A 25,058-nucleotide genomic window follows, 5' to 3' on the forward strand; every position below is an offset into this window, starting at 1 on the left:
TCAGAGCATGACATCATGGAGTCAGAGGATGGAAACTGTTTCTATACTTTGGGAGAAAAAAAAGGCAATGTTTGTGATAACCCTTTTTTTTTCCCCCTTCTTTCTAAGCTAAACACTTATAACTCTTAACACATGTTTTTTCTTGGAACCATTTTTATTTCTGGCTTTGTGTAAAATGTGAGAATTTTCTATCTCAGAAAATGGCACCAGTTCATCTTGTATGACGTTCCCGTTGTACGTCCACAGCCAGAGAGCAATCTGTTTAGAGCCATCAATGGTATTACTATAAATAGAATTGTATAATGTGCTTACATGCATGTGGATCATTTTCACTTTCAGAATTGTGTTTTTTAGGCTTTGATCACAAAAGTTATCACATGAAAATATCTAATGATATTCAGATAAGTCTTTTGGTATGAGATTAAAATACACTTTGTGGATACAAATAATACCCACTTACCAAGAGTGGACTGAATACTATTAGTAAGTCAAAACCACAGATGTAAATATGCTACTAGTATTGGGATTAAACCTATAAACAGAAATGTAATTCATTAATTTTATTAATCATTTAACCAACCATTACATAGATATTTCTCAGTCAAGTTGTAATATCTTAACATTCATATTTTAAGTGTGTTTTATAGGTGCACACCCAGTAAAGCTTATTAAATAAGATCCCAGTCACCTAATCTTTACCGTCCAGGTCTAAGGCTCTTGTAAAATAGCAGAATATTGAAGTCGGAGATGGTTTGAGATTCTCTGAATTATGCTCTTGTGCTCATCAAATGTGCTTGCTTCACTATTTAAAAAGGCAGAGATGTGATCGTGTATGTAAATACAAAAAAAAAACATATGTATAAAATATTCACACACAGTGTAATATGGAATACAAGGAGAACTCAATTCAGAATTATAATTTCCAGTTTCTAGTCCTGCTTCCAGCGGCTCAAATATTTCAAGTTCTGAGTCCCAGATCCAGCCTTTGTGAAGCAGCTGTGAAGACTACATGTGTGGAAACCTTTTGTAAACAGAGATAGAGACTAAACACAAACAAGGGCTGTGTGTGTGCACATGTGGTCATCACAGCTTGACCCATTCACGTGTCCATATCTGTGAACAAAGGTTGTTCTCCTTATTTCTCTCACAGATGTGGGATCTTTAAAAAAAAAGGTACTTTTAAGTCTAAATGAATAAAAGTAAGTGAAGCTAAAAAGAACCATATGACATTAGAGGAAATATTGGGGAGTCCATCTGGTCCCGTTCAGGAGCTATTTCTAGGGTCAGGGCCAACTCTGCCTACTGTACACAGCTGCTCCTCCTACTTCAGAAACCAGTCTCCCCAGAAGAGCCACGGTTTCCACAGGCAGCACTGCTGACAGGCTCTGGCACTGAAGGGGGCGGGAGGGGGGATGGAAGGGCAGAGAGGAGACATGAAAAGGTTCCTGAAAAGGAAGAGATGGAGGAAGGGCAGCCTTTAATGTCTCCTGGAAACTTGTTTGTTAAGTTCTTGTAAGTCAGGGATTGTCCGCATATCCAGCCATACTTTATTACAATTTTTTAAAAAGTCATTCACAGTTGACATTTCCTAAATGTCATGTTTAGCTACGAAACACAACCCTGGCAAGACGGCAAGGGTACTGTCTTTGTTGTTAAAATCTGGTTTGTTTGGTCACAGCAAATAACTAACAAACTCAGAGCTATTTTCCCTTAAATTGAAAAGCATTTTCTCAGAAAGCACCTTAAAACACATCTATGGACAGTTAAAAGCTACTTGCATTTTCTACAAACAGTCCCCATCCCCAAATGGGAGAAAGGACATTAATAAGAATCCTTGGCAACAACTAGCCCCCTACACTGGAGAGGACCACTGAGGCAGGAGACGGAAGCAGGCAGGCCAGGGAGAGATGGCCCAGTGCGACTCCCTCCGAGGGCCAGTTACACCGCCCAAGACCACGGCTCCATTTCTAGGGTCACGGAGGCTAAAGCTAAAGTAATCTCATTGTACAAAGATCATCCACCTCTTTTTCTCTTAAGAACAAAGAACCTTCACTACAATTCATGGTCTTGGCCAATGGATCTTTTTCCTCTTTGGGATCAAAGAGAAGGTCTGAGCTAATAATTCACATTGTTAAAATTATGGACGTAGGCAAATAATTACTCGTGGTTAGCTAAGCAAAGGTTTGCCCCAACATGCCTTTCCTGAAGTGACTCCTCACAAAACAAACTCACTGGGCAAATGTTTAACTCTAGTACGCCTGTTCTGACATCGAGAGGGTACGTTTTCAATGGGCTCAGCCAAGGAAAATGTGGCTCAGGCGGCTTTACCGAAGGCCCACTTTGAAATCTGTGGAATGTTCCCTTCTTGAGAAAAAGAAGACCGGACTTTGGTCAAGAAAATGTAAAAAGCTGTAGTTTCCTACAGTAGGGGGCGATTTTCTTTTTTAGACTGTGGCACCATATTTGTATAAGTCACTGTTTCAATAAGGGATGATCATGTGTTTATTTCTCAAGAACAATGCATCTGAAACACCTTCAGAATTATTATTTTAGGGATTAGCTAAGGAGGGGAGGTGGCAAGACAAAGCGTGTTTAGATTTAAAGCATGGGAACCTGGGGTGCTGCAGCTATGGGAGGTGGGGGTGGTGCAGGGTTAGAAGAAGGCGAAAAGACCTATGGATCACATTCCTGTGCTCTCCATTTCCCCTTTACGGGGAGTGGCTTCTTTTGAAAAAGAAGAGGTTTATTTTCATAACAGGCAAGGAGGAATAACTAAGCAGATGTGTGTGGGTTGTTTCTGGCCCTTGATTAGCAGACAGGAATAATACTGCCTTTACATTTCACCAAATATATCCATCAAAACACATATAAGGGACCTCCTCTTGAGTTCCACAATCAAGATCCCATATTTCAGTGCAGTAATCATGCTGTTTTAGAAAAGTTTAAATGGAGCCAAATTTCTATTTGTAGAACTGTTCTCGGATGTGGTTAACAAATTACAATGGACTTTTTCATCCCCTCTTCTTTGCTCCTCTCGGTTGAAAAGTCTGAAATCAAGGTATTCTGAAAATGTTTCTGGGTCTTGATCCAGGAAGTGTTTGATGGAGGCCAGACGGAATTCTTGCAGCAAAGCAGAGGATACAACCAAACAGTGCCCTTCCTCCTCCGAAGAATGCTCCCGAGCCTTTGAAAAACCGCTCCTGTCATGATCAACATGTAGATGCTCTGGTCAAAGGAGCTGAGTTTTCTGACGGCTAAAATTGGAATGCGGCTTTGAGCACACACTCCAAAGCTCACTGTGCTCTATGTTTGTGTATCTATGTGGGTGTTCCCCCTCCCCTGCTTTTTCAGTGTTTCTTTTTCCTTCTAGAAGCAGGTTTTTTTTGTGTGTGCTGTTAATCCTCTTGGAATGTAGCTCTTATCACCACCTAGAAGAAGAATTCATTACCCTTTCGCCCCCACTGCTCGGGTTGGTGGGACCACGGAACAAGAGCACCATTGTCTGGGGAGCTGCCCCCTGAATTCAGGTGTGCTGGCACCGAGCTACCATGCACCCTTTTCCTATGATCAAAAGGGAAGGGGAGAAATTAATCCTGCCTCCCTCTCCAAGGGAGTGGGAGGAAAAGGCCTTCGGGAACAGAGGCTGAGGCCCCCTGCCATTAAATCCAGCAATTCTAAAGCCAGGGGTTTAAGAAAGAACAGAAAGGAGCAGGTTCACAGGAGCATTCTGCAGCTGCGTCTGCACAAGGCTGAAGCAGCTGATCAATACAGTGGGGAAAACTAGTTAAACCAGTTACTTGGAAAGATGTTTGAGAGAAAGATGGCCTGTTTGCTTTTTTCTGTGTTTTTTTTTCTTCTTCTTAACTTCTGCTGGTTATACAGTGGCTTCAAAGCCAAAATGTTTTATATTTTATATAGGGCTTGCAAAACTCATTTTATGTCTTCAAGTGTACACCCTTTTCTATCGCCCTTAAATCATCAGTTTTGCTTACACAAGAAAGCGAACTCAGAATACAAATGCAGCACACACTGTCACGTAGGCTGGGCGTTAACAAAAAGCGAGGAACACAGAACAGCACTGGTCTCCGGTTCTTTCTTCAAGCACTGACATGAGAAGCTACCCCGTCCAGAAGGGTATTCAAATAGACCGGAGACAAGATGTGACAACACTCTCAGGCTCCATCAAAGGCAACACAGAAAGCAACCATTGACTGAATGATCCTGAACTGGACCCACCCCCCTCGAGAACTATGTCAAGGGGCAGGGATTTATAACCAAATTCCTCAGATGTTTCTAGAATCCAATGCTTCCTGAATAAGTCCACAGGACCACCTTACTCTTAGGGCTCCATTATTGTGAGCTATTTTCACAAGGCTGAACTGTAGTTTCATCAAAGTAAAAACTCAAGCCATAATCCCTCACTGGAGGGACTGGAGGAAGTGAATACAAAAACTTTAATGCTTCATCCTTCCGCTGAAGGCTATGTAACTCAGCCATCAATTCTGAATACAATATTAGTGAATCCCTTTGGTAGCAATTATGCACGTCGACACCAGGATGAATGCAGTATTAACGAAAATATATCAGGTGTTGGAGAAAAGTTACTGATGGGCTAATATATTTATTTTTTAATGGAAAATTTTAGTCTTTGACAAAATAAAATATGTGCCATTCATTTCTTTTTAATTTCTCAGGATTTTGAAACACATCTTGCCTTCAAATGTTTTTACTGCAAACATGTTGTAGTTGAATATCCTCTACCGCACATTAAGTTTATTTACGTAGCACACATTTATCCCTCTGCATTCCCGGTGTGCACACACGCCGAGGACAGTGTCTGCTGCTGTCGAGCGCATCTGAGACCACAAATGCCCCCACGCGCTCCGCCGCAGGAGGAATGCACACATCCGCCTCTCCCTGGGAGTTCCCCCTGATCTCCATCCATGGACTTCATAGCGGAGCGTTTCATTTCTAAAACACTTTCATAAACATGATTGTGAACTATGTGTGAGGCTAATTTTGGGTGATAACACAAAACCTGAGATGTGCTTCTCAGAAGGTTCTTGGCAGTGAATGAACATATGGTGTGTTCTTTGCTGAGGGTAGCTCCTCACACATGAGAACTGAGATTTCCTTAACCTGTTCTCTGAATTACTGAAAGCCAAGGTCTTCAACACTCCCCCCGACCCTAATCATTAAATAAATAGCTAGAATTAACTGCACTCAGCCCTGGTGAGACATTAATCAGTGGACTTTAGGTCCACATTAGAACCTTGTATTAAGAGAGATGGGGGAAAGGGCTGTTAACATTCTGGAGGGAGGGACAGTGGTTAACAGATACGCTAATCTTGCTTTCCTTCCAAAACCCACTAGGGTGGTGAGAAAGAAATAAAAAGATACAAGCCCAAAAGGGATAGCACATGGGAGAGGGGACAAAAATGGCTGAGACAAGACACAACAATTCTTAAAGAACGAAAGCAACAGACTGAGACACGGGGCCCATAGACCAGAATACGAAGGAGAAGCAGCCAGGTGGCCCAGCAAGACCCCAGGAAGCTCAGGAGGTGGCAGACCCACCCACTCCGGGCAGCCAGGCAGCCACCCTCCCCAGCCCTGGGGGACATGGATGGTGTCTTCTCTAGACAAATTGAACTCGAGATGCTGGAGACCTCAAGCATTATGGAGAACACTCTGGGGTGCTAAGCTGAAAACAAGGGGCATAGGAGGAAGTCTGGACATTGAGTGAGGCCTCCAGCCCTTCTCCCCTTCCACAGATTCGCTGTGGCACCTCAGGAGATGTGGTTCTGTTCAAGGGAAACTGAGAGACCACTATCGAAAGACCTATATATGTTGACATCTGGGGAGGGGGTAGGTTTGATTGGATAAAAGGAATGAATTCCCGTTGGTCAGTGGTTGGATGAGGCTGGCGATGGACAGGAGACCAGAGGATGAACGTAGTCTAGTGGCTGCAGTCGTCACTTCCTCCAACCTGGGCATCAGCAACCTTGGGTTTAGGTCCTGCTTGTGCCACTGACTGTTCACAGGGCCTTTGACTTCCTTTTCCTTTCTAGGTTTCAGTTTCCACATTTGTAAAATGAAGGGTAACAGTCCTAGGGTCCTGTTATTTGGAGATTCTCTCTCCCCAGCAGGTCTAAAATGACAGACAGAATGTCAGGTGTCTGACACAGTACCATCTACAGCCTGAGGCTTCACTGACTTCTTGGGGGCCCTTGCTGCTTCCGCAGCAGGTGGCTGCCATTCGTAGATGTGATGCAGTGACACCGTTCTTCCAAAAAGGCTTTTTTCAACAAACTTCCACCCCAAGTGCAGGACAGAGCCTGAGGCACCTACACTATGCCGATATCAACTCTCCATTTTTCCATGTAACAAAGTAAAAGCATTGTCAGGTGGAGCTCACCCAAACTCAACTTCTTCACTTTCACATTTTTTTTTTTTTTTTTTTTTTTTTTTTTTTATTCAGATAGAGCTGGAGGGAGAGAGAGGAAGTGAGAGAGAAACATCAACGTGAAAGGGACACATTGAGTGGTTGCCACCCACATGACCCCAACCAGGGTCAGGGGCAAACTGCAACCGAGGTACATGCCCTTAGCGGGAACCGAACCCGGGCCTTTCTGAACCACAGGCCAACGCTCTAACCGCTGAGCCAAACCAGCCAGGGCCACATTTTTTAATTTTCTTAATGAAACTCAGGAGAAAAGAAAACTGAAAAAACTCAACACTCTTCTCTCTTTTTAAGGTCAACTTTGAAAACAGAACAATTGTTAACATTTACTAACACTTAAGAAAGGTCTGAGGCAGAGGGCCAGGAAGTTTTGCATGCCTTTCCTCATCAGATTCTCACACACCCCCATTTCACAAATGAGGAAACTGAGGCTCCAAGAGCGTCACTGATCTACTGGTGCACACCGAGGGGCCAGCAGCAGACCTAGATCTCGCTTTGACTGCAAAGCCCGTACTCTTCCTAGTACCTTCAGCCCGGGCAGCCAGTCCCCCGGCCACAGCCAGAAAGCTTTCTGCAGTCCATCCTCCAATGCTGGTTCCTGTGGCTTCCAAGGATTGACATGATTGGCCCTTCTGCTGGAAAGCTGGGAGGCGATCTGAAAAGTCAATACTGGCTCCTGCAAGAAACAGCTCTGCCCAAAGCTCATTGAAAGCCACCTGAACATTTTCAGAATTGTGGCTATAATCATCTGTCTTGTTGCATACCATGTCCCAACATGCTGCTGCAGTAAATCACCTCGAAATCACTTCTCCATGTTCACTCACACAAAACAGACCACCACAATATTTTTTGTTATTGCCCGGTAACTCCTCCGTCTAAACTCAGGGCACTTGGCATTATGGTTACATAATAGGCAGCTTGCTGACATTACTATTGTAAAGTATCACTGTTTCAGGTTTTACTACAAGTCATTTTAAATTTCATTTAGCTCTAACTTGTTACACAACTTTATGTTTGGAAACAATATCCTCTGAGGCGTCAACAAGCTAGATTGGAAAATGCAGTTGTTTGGGGTTTAAAAAAATTGTTGGCAAACTTTTATTCTACTTTTTTAGACAGCCAAATAGGGTGGTGATGAGGAAGAGAAGTTATATGGTTTATTGCAAGAATTAATTTGGAAAACTAAATATATATATTTTGATATCTAATATGGATTAATGGTGTGGGTTTGATACTTCATTTACTATAAATGAATCCAATGGTTAAATAATTGTTCAGTGTAACTTTGCAAACCAAATGATCATTTACCTCATTACTAGTGAAACAATAACTTGGAGAATAAACTGGCAAACTTGATGGGGTGATGGGTATTTGTGGTTTGATCATCCAGTATTGATCCACTCCCACTTCCCCTGGCCATGAAAGCTCCATGTGGCTTCGGAGGACCCAGTGACGCCACCTCCAGAATGGGCGTAAGGGTGGGGTATGTGACCCAGGATGCACCCATCCGCACATTATTCCATGTGTCTCCACTGTGGGTTTGATGCAGCTTAACACGGGCAACCAGGCCAAGGAGAAGCAAATCTGGGGCTTTGTTTGACTATTAGGAAGCTGGACTTTCTCTTTGCTAGGCTTGAATGAAGAGGATGATAGGACTAAAGCTGCCTCAGTCATCTTGTGAATATGTGGGGCTCAGAAAGGGCCAACCTAGAGGAACATGGAGGAAGCAGTCAAGGAATGCACAACCCAGTCAACTCTCACTGATGAGGGTCCCCGAAAGTCCCAACTAATGATTTCTCTGTTGGCCCCTAGCTTCAAGGGAGGCTAGGTAAATGCAGTCTCTTGGCTGGGCATATTGAATAAAATCAGAGTGTGTAACTAAGGAAGAAGGAAAGAACAGGTATTGGATGGGCAGTTAGTAGTCTCTTTTGTGGTCTGGGTTAGGTTTTGTAAGAATCATTACATATTTCAGGATCTAAAAATACAATATCAAGCTAAAACACATAAGTATTTGATTTGTAAAATCTTTCATTAAGGTAATCTGATTATTCTCTTATAGTAAATTCATTTGAAATTATTCAATATTAAAATATGATATCTACAATTAAAATGCAGATTGGCTAGCATATACAGAAGCCTAATTTGGCATATTCAATGTAGATACTAAAAAAAATGTTGCTAAAAATGTTAAATATTATAATTTCTTCTTAAATTATATAGATAAACCATACTACATATTTATGAGTCCACTGTCTCAGGGAAGGAATTTTTCTGCTTCAAATTATGCCTTAGACTTCTATAAGTTAGGGTAGAAATGATTATAAATGCAGGTATCTTTGAATTGACATTTAATTCTCAGGGGATAGCTTTGAAAACTGGAGAATAATGGAAATAGCTGCTTTTAATACATTTTTTCCACTAGTCACAAAGACACATTATACATTAGAGGATATAGAGAATGCCAAAACGAGATTCTTTCTGAAATTATTTTGTATGGTGTGAAAAAGGAAGATAAACAAGAAAACAGTGGTTTGTTGGACTAAGAGAGATAAGAAGCAGGGAGCCACAGGGCTGGATTGTTAACAGACGCTGCCTTCAGCCTTGAATTATGGAGGCAATAATAAATGGCCTTTGTAGATAATTTTCATACAACTTCAGAGCAGGAAGGAAGCTTGAAAATCACTGAATTCGACTCTCTCCCTTTGCAGAGGAGAAAAATTCAGATCTAAAAGTCTGGGTCATGTCTCTAATGCTCTACAAATTCATGGCAGAGCCAGGATCAAAATATGGGTTTCCTAGCTCTTCGCAAAATACTTTCCCAATAATTTCCATTCCCAAGTTACAGAATTAGAAATTTGGTCTACCAGATCGTATTGTAATTTACTTCTATGTTTACTATGAATTCACTCTGAAATTATATTTTTAAAGGTAGGAGAAATTAATTGTAATACCATGACACCTGCCAACAGTGATGAATGAGAAAAAACATGATATCTTGCTTCACTGAACTCAACCAGGCCGAGGGTGTGTGGACAGACAGAGGCCTCCTTGTGCCTGAGGAAGAGGCTGAGAGGTTGTCAGGGTTAACAGCTGGTGGGACCTTACTTTCTAATGGAAGTGAATTCTTTGTCACTGTTTCGACTGCTTCCCATCTATACTGAAGTGCCCCTGAAACACAGCCGTTCTCAGCCACGTGACAACCTCACCATAAGCTTCCTCCCAAAGTTCAAAACTAGGGTAATCAACAAGTGATGGGAAAACTAGATCCTGTAAAGGTCTCCCTTTGAAGCAGCAGAAGATAAAATCAAGGATAATTCTACAGAGTGGTTAGTTTGAGTGTACTACAAATAATATGTATTCTTATTAATATACATTCATCACTTGGCAGCTTGTAAATATGAGACATGCAGGACATACCCCACTCAGCAGATTGTCTAAGTATATCCAGAAAGTGTGGACCTGGGATTTGGGAGTAGGAAGAAACCCCAGAGATGGTCTAATAAGTTCTTTCATTTTGCAGAGATTAAGAAGAAAGCTAATAATCTCTGCTAAATCAGGTATGAAAGAGCAATTACTGTTCTGAAATCATGGCGCACTAGCTAAAATATGCTTATAAATATACCCAGCTGAAAAGCATCACGTGAGGTCTCTAGTTATCCAGAATCACTCATTTTCAAATGGTTTTGCTCGTTTTCTTTTTCAATAAAAATAAACTTTGTGGGTTCTTTCTTATATGTAAAAGCAGCATTTGTTTAGAGCAGGAAAATTAAAGGCAGAGATAAACAAAAAAGGAGAACATTTAAAATACCATGATCTTACCACCCAGAGAACCATTTTAAAAACTTTAAATGTATTTCCAGGTCACTTTCTAAGAATACATCCATAGATTAACAAAAATGTGAGCACACTGCACATATTTGTGCTTTTTTTAAACAAGATTTTATCATTCAACAATATATAATAACCATCTTTTCATTATCAGTATTTATCTATATCACCTATAATAGCTAAAGAGTATTTCATGATTTGACTGTAACATATTTAACTAAACTGTTATCGTACATGTAAGAAATTTCCTATTTACCCCTTTATAAACAATGATGTGACTGATATCTTAATTATTTCCTTAACATATATTCCAAGACATAAAATTTCTGTGACAAAAGAGTGAACTCATTTTAAAGGATTAAAAAAATACATATTGCCAAATTATCCTCCACAAAGGGAATCATATAATTTTATTTGCTTGAGTTGCATATATATCAATTGTGTTGGTCAGTTCAACGCTTCATGAAGAGAAGCTATACAGGCTCACTTGGGTTGGTCAAGTGTGGGAGATACATGTATACCTACAGTTCTGATTAATGTTAACTACAGGTGCCTTAATCAATTAAATGAGTTTATACTAGAAGCTCCCTCTTTACACACTTCCAGCTATAGCTGACTTATACACTCCATTTTGACTTTTTCTTTGGGATTAGATATCTTTTTTCCCTCTCCTGTGTTAAGCAGTCTTTTCATACACTTAACAATATCTCAAAAAGATTCTAGATGGTTAGTCTTGGTAACATTCTTGTAGTGCTTTGGTTGCATGCATCAGCTAGAAATCTATCATGCAAATCATGCTCCCAACTAGAGGCCAGAACCAGTTTGCAGTTTGACACTTTAGTGAAATAACAAACAACATCCGAAGTTCAAAAAAATCAAGTACCCGCGAGACTCAGGACAGGAAGTAGAATGTGTTGTCAAACCACACATTTTCTTTTAAGTGTTTTATTTATACTACCTGATTCCAAAAAGGACTTAAAGGAGCTTTTCTTTTTAAATGTGTTTTCTAAATTGGACATTTTCACATTATCAAGACTGCCAACTTCTTTCCTAACATAAGGATATTTTTCTATCATAACTGCTATATTTGGAAATTGAATGACAAGATATTGTTTTTATCCAGAAAAGAGGAAAAAATAGCTCATTATGATCATGAATCCTTCCTGGAAGACCCTCCAAACAGCATGTCCTGGGCATGCAATACCATCCCATAGAAAGCCAGGAAGAACTCAGTTTCTAAGATGCATAAAAAAGCTCCAAAGAACCACAAAAACTCAGGCTTTGGGGCTAGTCACCTCCACCAAGGGACTATAAGAACTTGGATCTCCGACACTCTGACTTGAGAGCATTGTGAGACCAGAAAATGCCAAGGACCCAAGGGCAGGGAAAAGGGGCCCAGCATCCCAGGGAGGGGCACCTTTCCACATCTCTTCTATTGGTCTAAACCTTGCCCGATATCACTTCTATTTCAGGGTCACGTGCTGAAAAGACAGTTTTTTACACACCCCATAATTCACACTGAAGAACACTTCACAACAAGACCCCAGTATGTGGTGAGCAGAGACTTGGAAGAAAATTCATATTTTCTGTGATAAGAAAAAAAGGAAGGGGGGGGGGGTTAAGTACTACATTAATGGGGGCAAAAGGGAATGAATGTCATTAAACTACTTGGCATATTACAAGTGTTATGTGGAGATTTACCCATGTTCTGCCTACTCCCAAATGCCACCATTTTGGGAGAAAAGGATCGTTTTCAATGTGAAACCTAAGATTTTCTGAAATGTCAGGAAAAGCATGCAGTTTTTCATGTGAACCAGCAGTATATCCAAGGAGCAAGGTCCCATCTGACTAACAGAAAATATCACATAGACAGCCTGATGTTTTAGCAATTCACAATCTATGGAGCCCTTTCAAATAATTAGTTTACTTGATCCTCACCACAATTTAGTAAGGTAGGTGCTACCATTCCACTTCAGAGACGAGAGCTTAGGGTCCCAGAGCCATTCAGGCGGCTTGCTTAGTTAAGGTTGAGAACTTGGCAGGACATCAGACCCTCAGGCTCAAGCCCAGGTCCTGACCACTGGTGATTCTGTGACCTTTGGCTGGTTCCTTACCTTCACTATGCCTCAGTGTGTCTAAATCACAAAGCAAGAACAAATGACAATACCACCCACTTCACAGGGCTGCTGTGAGGACTAGTTAATCCACTACCTCAGTTAAAGAATTAGGAAGTCAGTTGGCCGAAGCCCAGAACACAATATACACTTACGAAATGTTTGCAAGACTCAATTCCCAGAGCTTAGTGTTTTAAAGTCATAGGAGTTATCCTTATTAACAATTACATTGTTTCTATGATTCATCATTTTATCAGTAGAGAAATTAGCTATTTCTCACAAAAGGAAAATACATGCTAAAACGATATAATAACTCAAGAAGGAAGAAAAGGGAAAAGTTCAAGTGTGCGTCTTAAAAGGACCTCATTTATTTTTGCTTCCAGAAAAATACTGTACATGATTTAAGTATTTTCAGTCATTTTAGAACACAGTGAAAGGTCACGCTAAATGGAAACAATGTTTGTGCAGCTCGTGGGGACCGCCAGGGAGCCTGTTCCCGGGCCGGTCCTTGAAGTGGCCGGGGAAGGCCTTCGCTGCCGCCTGCGCCCGCCTGCGCCCCGCTCCCTCCACGCGGGCTTTCGGGGAGCAGAGAGCAAAGACGCGGCGCAGCCGCGGGAAAGAGCAGTCACCGGGGAGAAGGCCGTGGGAAATCGGCGGAGGAATATTCCCAGGGCACGGGTTTCAGTGTCTCGTTTTTGTGTGGCTGTGGGAGCAAGAGAGGCTGAAGGGCAGACTGTGGTGTGGGTCGGCCGGGGCCACCACAGACCCACAGCGCGCGCGGCGGGCAGCAGACACGCGTGGCTGGAGTAACTCCAAAGCCGGGAGCAGCCTGCAGAAGATCCAAAGCAGCAAAGAGCGTCACGCCAGAGAAGCTGTGGGAGAGCTGGTGTGCCAGAGGCCAGCACGCGTGAAGAGAGACACGCGTGGTTCCGCAGCCCTTGCCCGGGGCGCTCTGCAGAACACAGACGTGTCTGGGCTGCGGGCCCTCCTGGGAATGCACACTCCCAGAGCATCGTGCGGGCCGTGTTTCCAGTGGCACAGGTGTGCACTGGCGAGTTCAAAAGTCGGGTGCAGTGTGAAGGAACCCACAGAAGGAACACAGGAGTTCCATGCGGAAGAGGGAATATCACTTGAAACAGGGACATACTGATCACTGAAAAACAAAGGTTCCGACCGCTGTCTGCCCGGAATTTCAGCATGCCACAGGTGTGAAAACAACACTAACATGATTACATCTGCCTTGCATTCCATAGTTGCTAAATAATTGTTTATAACAGTGATCTTTCCCACATGAATGTTTTATATGCCCCAAGACACATTTTTCATGAGCCCCTAAGAACTGACTTTGTAACTGCAAACAGTTTTTTAAACCTATAAATACTACTCATAGAAGTTTATCTATAAATACTATACATAAATGCAAAATGGTGGGTTTTAGGTTCTGAATCTATTCTAAAATACCTACTACTTTTCCAGAATGACTAATTAATTATAATGTGGATTACTTGAACTTGGTGTGAACATTGAGCTACTCTGCATAGACCATTAAGAAGTTTCTATATTTCTAAACGCTCAAGCATTCTAAGGGGGTACTATAGGTGAATAATTATTTTTAAAAGAATGCATTAAAGGATATCCCTTAAGGGTCTTTAAAAACAGCTCTTAATAGCATAAACAGGAAGCATGTGTAAGGTTATGAAAAATAGTGAAGTAAAAATGATTATGGCCTATTTCCATAAAGCATGGAAAAAAGAGAAGAAGCTAAATTACTTCCAGCTTGCTAAGTTAAAATGAACTGCCATGTCATTAGGCAAGTGTCTTATTTACTCTTTGCTCCATATACAATAATATCATCTGTTGTTGAGTCAGGAGTTCACATTAGCGTTTTTTAATTTAGGAAAAAGGGTAAGTTCCAAACCCGGAGGAACAGTTTTCCAGTTGACACAGCTCTGCATGCCTGGAGGGTGATGTGCACTTTGTACCAAATCTTTGCTAAATATTCTGTCCTTGAGATACAAAGATATTACTTCTGACCCACAGTCAGTGGAGCATTCGCTTTGAGATTCTTTTTTTTCCCTTTCAGCTTGACAATGCATTTGTGCTGAGCTACTCTCTTTTGGTCATCTGGTTTCCTATGTGACTGACAGCATACATTCGGGAGACAGCTGCCTGGCTTGGGAGAGAAGTTGCAGCTTGGAGCAGGGAAATGAAGTGGAAAGCTCACCCCTGGTCTTGGCACTAGGCACCAGCTAACTGATGTGTTAAAGGCAACATTCTGTAAAGTAGAGACTGATACTGTCAGTATGGTAAGAACTCTGCAAACCTATTTATATTAAGCAAAGCTGTGATGCCCAGCCGGTGTGGCTCAGTGGTTGAGCATCAACCCAAGCACCAAGAGGTTGTTGGTTCGATTCCCGGTCAGGCCACATGCCCAGGTTGTGGGCCAAACCCCCAGGGGGGGGCATGCAGGAGGGAGCCAATCGATATTTCTGTCTCTTTCTCCCTCTCCCTTCCTCTCTAAAATCAAAAAAAGAAAAAAGAAAAAAGCTATGATAAGCTGATAAGCTGAACATTTTCACTGGGTATGCTAACTTCTGGAGTAAATTAAGCCTTCTGGAAGGTTATATCAATCTGTTGAGTTCTCACGTTGTTCTAGATTTTGGTTTCCCCAGTTCTGTAGTCCAGATCACAGCACTCAGCCTGAGGAGGTCTTTTGTAGCCCCTACTACTAGCTATACTTATTTTGTTTATTCACTTGGTTACTTGTTTCTTCATTGTCTGGCTCCTCCACCAGAATACTGGCTCCATGTATTGGAAGATCCCCAAATTAGGGACTGGTTCTTTGATCATAGTTAATCTGGTCTGGAGTATACCTGGCCCAATATATAATTCACCAATATATAGATCACAGAAAGATCTGCCTGATATATTCCTTCGTTCAATAGATCCGAACTGAACATCTCTTCTGTACCAAGCAATGGGCTCAGCACCAGGGTGGGGGTGGGGGTTATGAGTGAACAGAACCTACATTCAGACAGTCATTGGTCTATTATGGGGCTAGCTAAATACATCATGTACTATCTTGCTAATGTTTGAACAGACCATAAAGAAAGAAGAAAAGAGGACATCAGCTCATTAATCAGAGATCAAGCTCATAGAGTACAAAGCCACGTCTCTCCTACGCCTTTGATTTCATCTCCCTAACACTTTGTTGCTCTAGGTGAGCAACACGTGCCTCCTAATTGGTTGCTAGAGCCCTCTTCAAGTTCTCTTTGCAGAAAGCTTTGCGCAAGTCTTGTAAACAATTTTAATATTCCAGGAAATGTTAATGCTCTAGGTATCCCGTTAAATAAAAGAAAAAATATTTTGAGATTTTTTTTTCCCTCGGTAACAAGGAATGCAATTAGGCCTATACTTGGCATTTTGTCAGTTTTCAGAGCCAAGAGATCTCAGGGTTAGTAGAACAAAGCTACCAAGATGTTTCTGCTATTGACTATGGCTGGCCCAAAGTTCAAGGGTTAAAGCCTGAAAAGGTTTTCCCCCTTTACTTTAATTTCCCATGTAAGTAACTCCCAAATACCAAGGCTTACAGGGCCCACAATGCAAAATCCTTTCCATTACTTTATTGAAAAATTATGTATGCTGTGATTTATTGCTAATGCTGGTCTTTCAAAGCATTAGTCAGGACATCTGCAAACCTTTGGACAAGTACTGCCAATATAAGTTTAGCATTTCATCAGGCAGCACTTAAAATCTGATGAATAAGAAATCATCCTGGTAACCAGGGTGAGGCACTGGGTTGGTATGTATTGAGAGTTGGTTAAAAAGTATGAACTATAGATTATGTTATAACTCAGCTTTATAACTTTGCAAAATGGAGGTGAAGCAAAATAATGATTCCTATTACCATATCTCTTTCTTCCATGGTACACTTGTTCTAAGAATTTCAGTATATAAACATTTTCCTTCTTGAACTACTACAAGTGATTGCTTGAGTCCTGGTAGAACAAATGCTACATATCAGATATCCATTTGGTGTGAGGAACAACTGTTTAGGAATGGCTATAACATATTCAAATATTCTTTAATAGAATCACAAGAGAGAGAAAAATAAGGTCCTTTAACAGTGGGTGACTTGCCTGTGGTGTGAAAACTCGATGTACCTCCCTTATCATTTTTCTACCTTGGCATAAATTTTTAGGGTGACTCAGGCTGTCAGCAAAGAGAGGGTCAGCATCAGGGATGCTGAGGTTGACTTAGCGTCTTCTTTCTAACAAGAGGTAAAGGTAGAAATGGAGTCAAATCTTAGAGAAAAGCCTAAGCAGAAGGCACCCCCTGGAACCTGCAGAGAATTTTCAGCATCTGATGGAAGTGACTTCAAGTCCAATGCCCACCTAAAGCACCGGAGAAGCAGCCCAGACTCAGTTAGGTGTGTTGACATTTATTAAAGAAAACACTCACATATTCTTCCGTATGTATATTTCTTTGATTCTTTCTATGAAAATTCCTTAAAGAAAGTTATTATCTCCTAATTAGTTAAAACATTAATACCAGTTGCAGACAGACACTCCTAAGGACCCTGATTTTCTGAGATGGTCCAGATCTGCGCAGCTAGAGCTCCCAGGATTCTTGTCTCTACTGTGACCTGTCCCTCACCCGAGGCTGACTGGCCAAAGGGTGGTGGATCAACCCAAGTTGGCCGAATGAGAATCTCTCTTCTAGGGGCCTCAAACCAGAGGGTGGAATTCACAGTGCTCAGTCAAATCAGTGGCAATACCTTGGGAAGAGGGCCACCAAGCCTCCGCTGTGACCGCCAGGTTCCCTGGTTGCCACCCTTCCTTCAGGTCTGTGAGACACCCCAGAATCCTGCCAATAAAAAAACTATTTAATAATTCTTTTTTTGGTTTCAGTTAGCCAATCCAAGAAATTTGCAGGTTAAGGACATCAGCACTGTAATAAAAAGTTACATTTTGTTAAAGTAGAAGTATAACGGGCATGATTATAATTTCTTATGTTTGTAGAAAATGCTACATTTCACAGATGCTCTTGCGTATGATCCTTGTAAGGGCTGGGGAAGTACTGCTGTTATCATCCTCATCATGGAGAAAGGGCAATGGCAGCTCAGAGAGGATTTGCCTCTGCGCCATGGCCTGGCTGCCGTCAAGGGGCAGGGCCAGGCTTAGAACCCAGGTCTACTGACTGCTGGGTAAGCGCCCTTCCCCATACAAGCCGTGATGCACTGCCATCCAGTACCTTCTATTACTCCTGCTTTTGCAAATCCTATCTGATGGTATTCAGCTTTTTTGTTTTTTAACATACAAAATCCTTAGTTAAAAGGGAATCTTATCGAGAATAAAAACAGAACAGAAAAACAGCGCTATTCTGAATATATATATATGTTCAGAATATATATATACATATATGTATATATGTGTGTGTATATATATATATTTGTATATATATTTGTTCTCTTACCAACTCTAAACTCGGAGTCAGTGGCTGGGAGAAGTTTTAATAAAATGCAATATATAAATTGTTGCCATAATGTTGATACTTGCCAATAAAAAGGAATTAGGACTAAGAGGCGGCTCCTTTTCATACGAAGAGTAAGTTTATCATCTTCTGCACATTTGAACTATTAGCAGGGAGTGGCCTTTGAACTTCATGGCAGTTGGGTCCCAAATGTTTTCATCTTACATGTTTTGAGCATACACCCTCAAATATGTTTGGTTATTTGTTTATAATTCTTATACATATATTACTATATTAACATGTTATATACCTTATAAAACATGAACAAAATAAAAAAGAAAAGAATTGATGTAATGTTTTATTAATCATGATTATCTCAGGGCAAATACACTCAGGATGAGGTTCATGATTGATTAACCATAGTGGATATAAATCCATATGTCTTCCACATAATTTAATTTGGTGGCCACCTTCTTGCCAGATCTGATTTAATATTCACTGTCATTACCTCATAATGTGGCTGACAGAGTTCACACTAAACTTTGCTATTTTCTTGTAGATGGCAATATTAAAGTTATCTTCAATTTACAGGCTTATTTTTTGTAGAATCTTTTTAAGCATCTGTTAATCTGTAGGTTTGTTAAAACTAAAATATAGAAATTATAAATCCAGTAACCCAACATGATGTATTTCCAAAATAACCAAAGCTGATGATCCAGTGGGGAGTCACTGTGAAGGGGAAGCCTCACTTCCCTCTCTCCAGGTGATGCCTGACCACCTGACACGTGGACCAGTGTCAAGGCAGTCACCATCAGCTGTCATAATGCTTCATGATAAAATGAATGGAAATGCAAAGTCTAATAAGTGCTCCACCCTCAAGTCAATCTCAAGAGCTCCTTGGGGTGCATATCCCATTTTGGAGGTCAATTTGCCATGCATCACTTATCACTTACAGTTACAAGAATCGCTAGGCCTAAAACTATGTAGGACAAAAACAAACCCAGGCTGAAAAAACAGTGATAGTGAATTTTTTAAAACTCATAAAATTATGAACAATAACTCACAACCAGAAAAGCACATAAAACATTCATGTTTGATGCAATATGCTATATATTAACCATGTAACTACCAGCCCAGTTCAAAAACAGAACATTGCCAGGAACACCAGAAGTCCTCCGGGTCCTTTTTCTTTCCCAGCACATCCTCCCTTAACAGGTAACCACTATCTTAATTCTTTCAGTAATAAATTTCTTGCTTTTCTTTACAGTGTTAATCACTTATGTATGTACCCCTTAGCAACAGAGTCTAGTTTTGAAAGTTTTCACACTTTACCTAAATAAAGCAAGATTGTTATGTATTCTTCCGTATTTTCTTCCTTTCAACATTATGTCTGTTAGGTACATCTGTGTTATTGTGTAGCTTTAGTTTATTCTTTTTTCACCTCTGTATAGTATTCCATCTTATGATTATGCCACACTTGATTCAGCCATTTTACTACTGGTAGATATTTTGGATGTTTCTAATTTAAGATGAATACAAACAGTGCTGCTAAGAACATTTTACACCTGTTTATGGATACACATGAGTATACATTTCTCTAAAATGTGCACACACACAGCCTGGCCAGTGTGGCTCAGTGGTTGAGCATTGACCCATGCACCAAGAGGTCACCAGTTCGATTTCCAACCAGGGCACCTGCCCAGGTAGTGGGCCAAGTCCCCAGCATGCGGGAGGTGGCCAATCGATGTTCTCTCTCATCAATGTTTCTATCTCTTTCCCTCTCCCTTCCTCTTTCTCTAAAATCAATAAAGAAAAAAAAATTGTTTAAAGTGCACACACACATACGCACATGCATCTGGGTGAATGGAATTGCTGAGTCCCATCTAACTAAGCAAAGGTAATTCTAGCGCAACTCTTGGCAATCAATTTTAATATTAACTGACTCTTCTGTAGCCATGAGCTTGTTAAACTACTAGATTTATCTTTCCCTAGACTTTCACTCCTGGCACATTCATTAAATTTGAACCATGATATTAAATACATTTAACTGTGTTAAAAAATACTTTTGAAACTTCCCAATGAATTTATTGAAGCTAACTGTCCCAAATCTTCTCCCCCACATATTTATTTTTTTACATATTGTAAGAACATTTTTCCCTTTTAATAAGGGCCAATATTATGTCTCCTGAGAGAATAAAATGTTCCAAGTTAACACTCATATTGATCAAGCATGAAAAGCCAAAAATGTTAATCCTATAGCCAAACTGAGGAGTACAAATACAAATAACAGGGATAATTTCAACTTCAGAGTCTCTAATGTTTCGTTATACCCATGAGTGATCTGAAAAGGGACTACACAAATGGAACACACTTAGGTGACAATACTGTGGTACCAGTGAAACTGATCAGTGGTCTCCCATTGTCTCATTGATAGTAAGTTTAATAACTGACATTTATTACAGTGCTTTCTGCATATTAGCTCACATATGTAATGCTATTTTAACCCTCAGAACAACCCTATGAGGTGGGTATGATTATTCTTCCCATTTTCAGAAGGAAACTGAGGCACAGAGAGGGAAAGTAACTTGACCAAGGCTGTAAGTAGTTGAGTTGGGAATCAAAACCAAGATTCCTGGTGTCTCAGTTCATACCCTACTGTACTGCCTGGCAACCTGTTGGGTTTGTTGTTGGCATTGTTATTATTATGTTGATAACAACAAGAACAGTTCTTTAAGACCAGAGCAAAATGCATGAACCATTGTGGGGGTGGGGCGGGGTGGAATCTATGTATATTTGTTTTCATTTATAAAAATTTTGTGAAAATGATTGTAACCAAGCAGCTCTAATTCTGCGAGAACTAATTAAGAAATGAATTAAGGGATTCAACGGATACCCAAATTAGTCATTAGGGCTCAAAGATCTGGAGTTCTGGTTTAAATCCAGCTTTGGCACTTGCATCCAAAATAAATATGACCAGATAAGTACCACAGCTCACGAGTAAAATGGATTTATATGGCTTATGGGTCCACATGGGAGAGGCCTCTTCCTAATTGAATTCGGACACCTCTTCAGTTACTGTGACTTTCATGGGCCATCTCATCACTCTTTTGTAACTGCTGGCATTAGGATTATGCTGAGGGAAAAATCATTGCAGTCAGTGATGTCTGCAGAGTGAGCATAAAAATATAAAAGAAAAGCCTTTGAACTGTAATTAGAAAATTCTTTAAGTGTGCTCATGTGACATATGTTGGAGACTACTACCAACTGGCAAGCTGAAGTACAGGCTGGACATCCAATGTCACGGCTCTGGGAGAGGCAGCCAGTAAAAGTCGTGTTCCAACATGCGATTTGAGTAATATTTTGCAGGCCAAAACATTCCTGCTTTCCACCTCTAATATGATTAGTGACAGACAGCTGGAGGCATCTCATTCTCCCGACAAAAATATGATCAGAATTGTTTTCAATTGGTACATCTTTCCATCAAGCTGTTTGTTGCCTTCCAGCAGAATAATCAGAGTTTCTGATTATTTGGTACGCTCCAAGAAAACAGGAATTGATTGTGCCCTTGCGTGTCTGATGGGGAGAAGGCTTCCAGAATGTGCATAGTAACTCTTCAGTTGCCTAACAGACAGAAAAACTAAGCAGTGTGTGTGTGTGAAAGAGAGTGTGTGTCTTTGTGTGTGTGTGTGTGTGTGTGTGTGTTGGGGGGTGGGGATCGACCAGGAGTTTATATAATAATTCTCTATGAACAACAAGAAAGAAGGTGTTTTCATGATGATTCAAATTTCAGATATGAGGAAGTAAAATATTCTATTCCATTCATGGAAAACAACCAACTACCATCAACATTAATGGCTCTTTTAAAAAAGTTAGTCATCTTACTATTAAAATTTCAAGGTTATGGAAAATAACCAAGCTCAGATTACACATTCATAAAAATATCCAGGTGCAATTAAGACCTCGTTAATTTAGACCACTCAGTTTGGAATTTATAATCATTTGACAGGGTCTGAACCAGAGATGACCTTTTCACAATGAATATATGGCTTGCTAAGCAAATTAAATGAGCAAGAATATTGGGGGAGGGGGATACAGATATTTCACGGAAAATATGATGAACCAAAAATAACATGCTTCCCGTCCAGCAAATACTTTTGTTGAACCCTTTCAAATACTAGGAACTGATAACAGTAATAAATACCATTTAATTGAAAGTCAATCTTGTACAGTTTCACTTTATATGCATGAGCTAGAAACATCCCAACATCCCTGCAAGATGGATACAATTACCCCCACCTTAGAGAGGAGGAACTGAGGCTCGGGGAAGCAGGTGACACACAGGACTGTGCAATCACTCGGCAGCAGAAGCAGGATGCAAAGCCAGCCAGGCTGTCTTGCTCCAAAGCCTCTGTCCTTCCATTCCCACCCAGTGCTGAGTGAGGACTGCAGATGGCCAGTCAGACTTCTAGACTCACTGGAGCAAGCTCTTCAACAATGACAACAGCAGCAAAAATGGCAATCACTGAGGAGGGAGGGCCAGGCAGTCTGGCTCCAAAGCCCGCCACTCAGAATCATAACTCCTGTCTACATCACAGGGACACCTGTATTACTTTATTTTTTATTTTTTGGTACTTTGATGAATTTTACATGCATAGAACTACCCTAGAAAACCCACAGAAATGTTGATGTAGGTGGAGAAGGGGGATGTAAGTGAGGCAGAAGTGCCTTGGGTCCATTGCCTCTGCCCCATGCTCCACCGCAAATGACTTCAGTCTACACACCTGTAAACAAGAACTCGTGCTGAGACCCTGAGAGGCTGACAATGGCTGTGCAAAGGCCTCTGGGAGTCAGCTACAGGAGCAAGGACAGCTGGCCATGTGTACCGGAAGAGGAATGGAGAAGGGAATGACTGCTTCTACTTACCTGGGAATCCACGGAGATGTTCCCGAAAGCCGCCTGGGTTCTGGAGTGCTCTAGGAAAAAAGAAATTTGAGAGATCAGATCTCACATTTAGCAGCCACACCACCCATTTTCATCTTAACCATACCCAACTACAGGTTTACTCAGTTGTATAATGGACAATAATGGTACCTTCCTCACAGAGTTGTTGAGGAGACTGGAGAATAAGTAAGTTGTGCAATGAATTTAGCACACAATAATATTTTAGTAGTAGCAATAGCTAACATTTGTTGCTTGCTTAGAAAGTGCATAGCATTATTCTAGAGCTTCAAATAGGCTAGCTCTTCAATACTGTGAGGTAGGCACCATTACCATTGGCATTGTACAGATGTAAAAAAAAAAGGCATCAAAGGGTAAAATCACCTGTCTCATGAAACTATACAGGGCAAGTGGTGGATCGGGGACTCTACCTGTGACCATCTGGCCCCAGAGCCTGGATTCTAACCACAATATCCTGCCTAATTTAGTACAAATAAGTGCTAGCTAGTTATTGTTGTTACAATATTCTCTTCTCCAAGAGATAGCCTATAATATATAACCACACAGGCCCAGGGAACCCACTGTTTAGCTGGTAACTACCTGGGCACGGGGACAAGTGGTAGAATCATAAGTAAACCAACCAATCACTCACTAAGTCAACAATGACTTCAAGTGTTCCCCGAGAATGCCTGTGTACCACACGCTCTGTTAAGCACTGTGTGGGGCTTCAAATGTTCTGGTCACTAATCTTGTGTAGTTAGATCAACCTCCATGAAACCCCAGGGGCACAAAGACAAGCAAGGTGCACTGGAGAGGATGGGACAGGATCTCAGCACAATGGGTGCTGGGCCTGGCTCTGGTACCAGCTCTCTGGGTGACCTCCAGCCAGCTGACCTCTCTGGATTTTATCTTTAAATGAAAGGACTGACCTAGAGGTTAAGCCCTGAGGTTCTAATCTACAGTTAGACTATCTTTTCCTCCCAACAGTCCATTTTTGAGACAATATACTGCAACCCTTCATTTATCTAACAAACATTAAACATAGTGCCAGGCATTGTGAATAGAACCATAAGCATCTTGTGCTGATTTCTTTTGCAGTAGGAAATAGACTTTATCAAAATACTACTTTCTGCCATGTCAAAGACTGATGGACATTTTGGGGGTATGTTTAAAAGTCTTCCACGATATCAGTGGAAGACTCGGTTTTCACTTTGTCATTAGCTCTGTGAGTATGATGAAATCTTATCATAAGAAATCTTGGCAGTCAGAAGACCAAGGAAGACTATAGCCCCGAGGACAATTGTGCATGCCCAATGTGCCCAATCTGAACCCTGGGAGTGGCCCTAACAAGTTCTGTATCAACTGGCGAGTCCAGGGCTCTGGGTCCCAGGTGCCCAGCAGGCTGGGGAAGGGGTGCCATGCTAAGGTGATGGGACAGATAAGCATGTCTGAAAAACAAGGCAGAAACCAAACACCCAGTGAGATGCTTGGGTGGAGGGTTAGATTTGTTTCCTAAAAGTAACAGTATTGTATGCAGCAACTTAGAGATGAGAACTCAGCTGGCATATCACTGAGTTGACTCTCTTGACCTTCATGAAGTAGGCCTCTGGCTACTCTGACAGCAATGCTTTCATGCGTGTGTGCGTGCTCACGCACCTGCATCTCTGAGAAACATTTGCTTCGACACACGATGCTACTAGCTTTATCTAAAGATCGGTTCATCACACTTAGCTATATTTGTTTTCACAGAAACACCTTACAGGAGAATAATTCAGTGAGTATAATACTTCCATTGACAAGAAATTGATTTTAAAATATGTCTTTCAAACTTTTTAAAATAATTTTTTTTATTTAACTACAAAAGGCAAATATTGTGTTGACAGAGTCATAAATAACACACGAGTTGTCAGATGAGATATTAAACATGTATAGATTTAATTTTTAATAAAGACTTTTAAACATACCCCCAAAATGTCCATCAGTCTTTGACATGGCAGAAAGTAGTATTTTGATAAAGTCTATTTCCTACTGCAAAAGAAATCAGCACAAGATGCTTATGGTTCTTAGAGAGGCAGTGATGGTATTCTTTACAGATGGTTAAATATTTGCAGCATATAATTTTAGAAGGCACAAAATGGTAGAAGATACTATTTTGATAAGTATTCAGGTAATGGACATACTGTCTTTGCTGTGTCTCTATCGAAGTACCCTGTGCATGGGAGTCTATGGAAAATTTGGTTCCA

The 25,058-nt window shown here is 41.0% G+C and overlaps 1 protein-coding gene across 5 annotated transcripts in view; it reads right to left on the reverse strand.

Annotated features, from left to right (window-relative positions):
- The window catches only part of SPATS2L (spermatogenesis associated serine rich 2 like), a 159,378-nt gene that overhangs the window by 114,686 nt on the left and 19,634 nt on the right, over positions 1 to 25,058 (reverse strand). For all 5 annotated transcript variants that reach the window (XM_036254037.1, XM_036254042.1, XM_036254040.1 and 2 more), the window contains exon 2: positions 22,801 to 22,850. The gene's annotated coding sequence lies outside the window, so the exon portion shown is untranslated. The remainder of the gene's footprint in view (positions 1 to 22,800; positions 22,851 to 25,058) is intronic.

The sequence above is a fragment of the Molossus molossus genome, unplaced genomic scaffold, assembly GCF_014108415.1.
Source record: "Molossus molossus isolate mMolMol1 unplaced genomic scaffold, mMolMol1.p scaffold_m16_p_11, whole genome shotgun sequence".
NCBI lineage: Eukaryota > Metazoa > Chordata > Mammalia > Chiroptera > Molossidae > Molossus > Molossus molossus.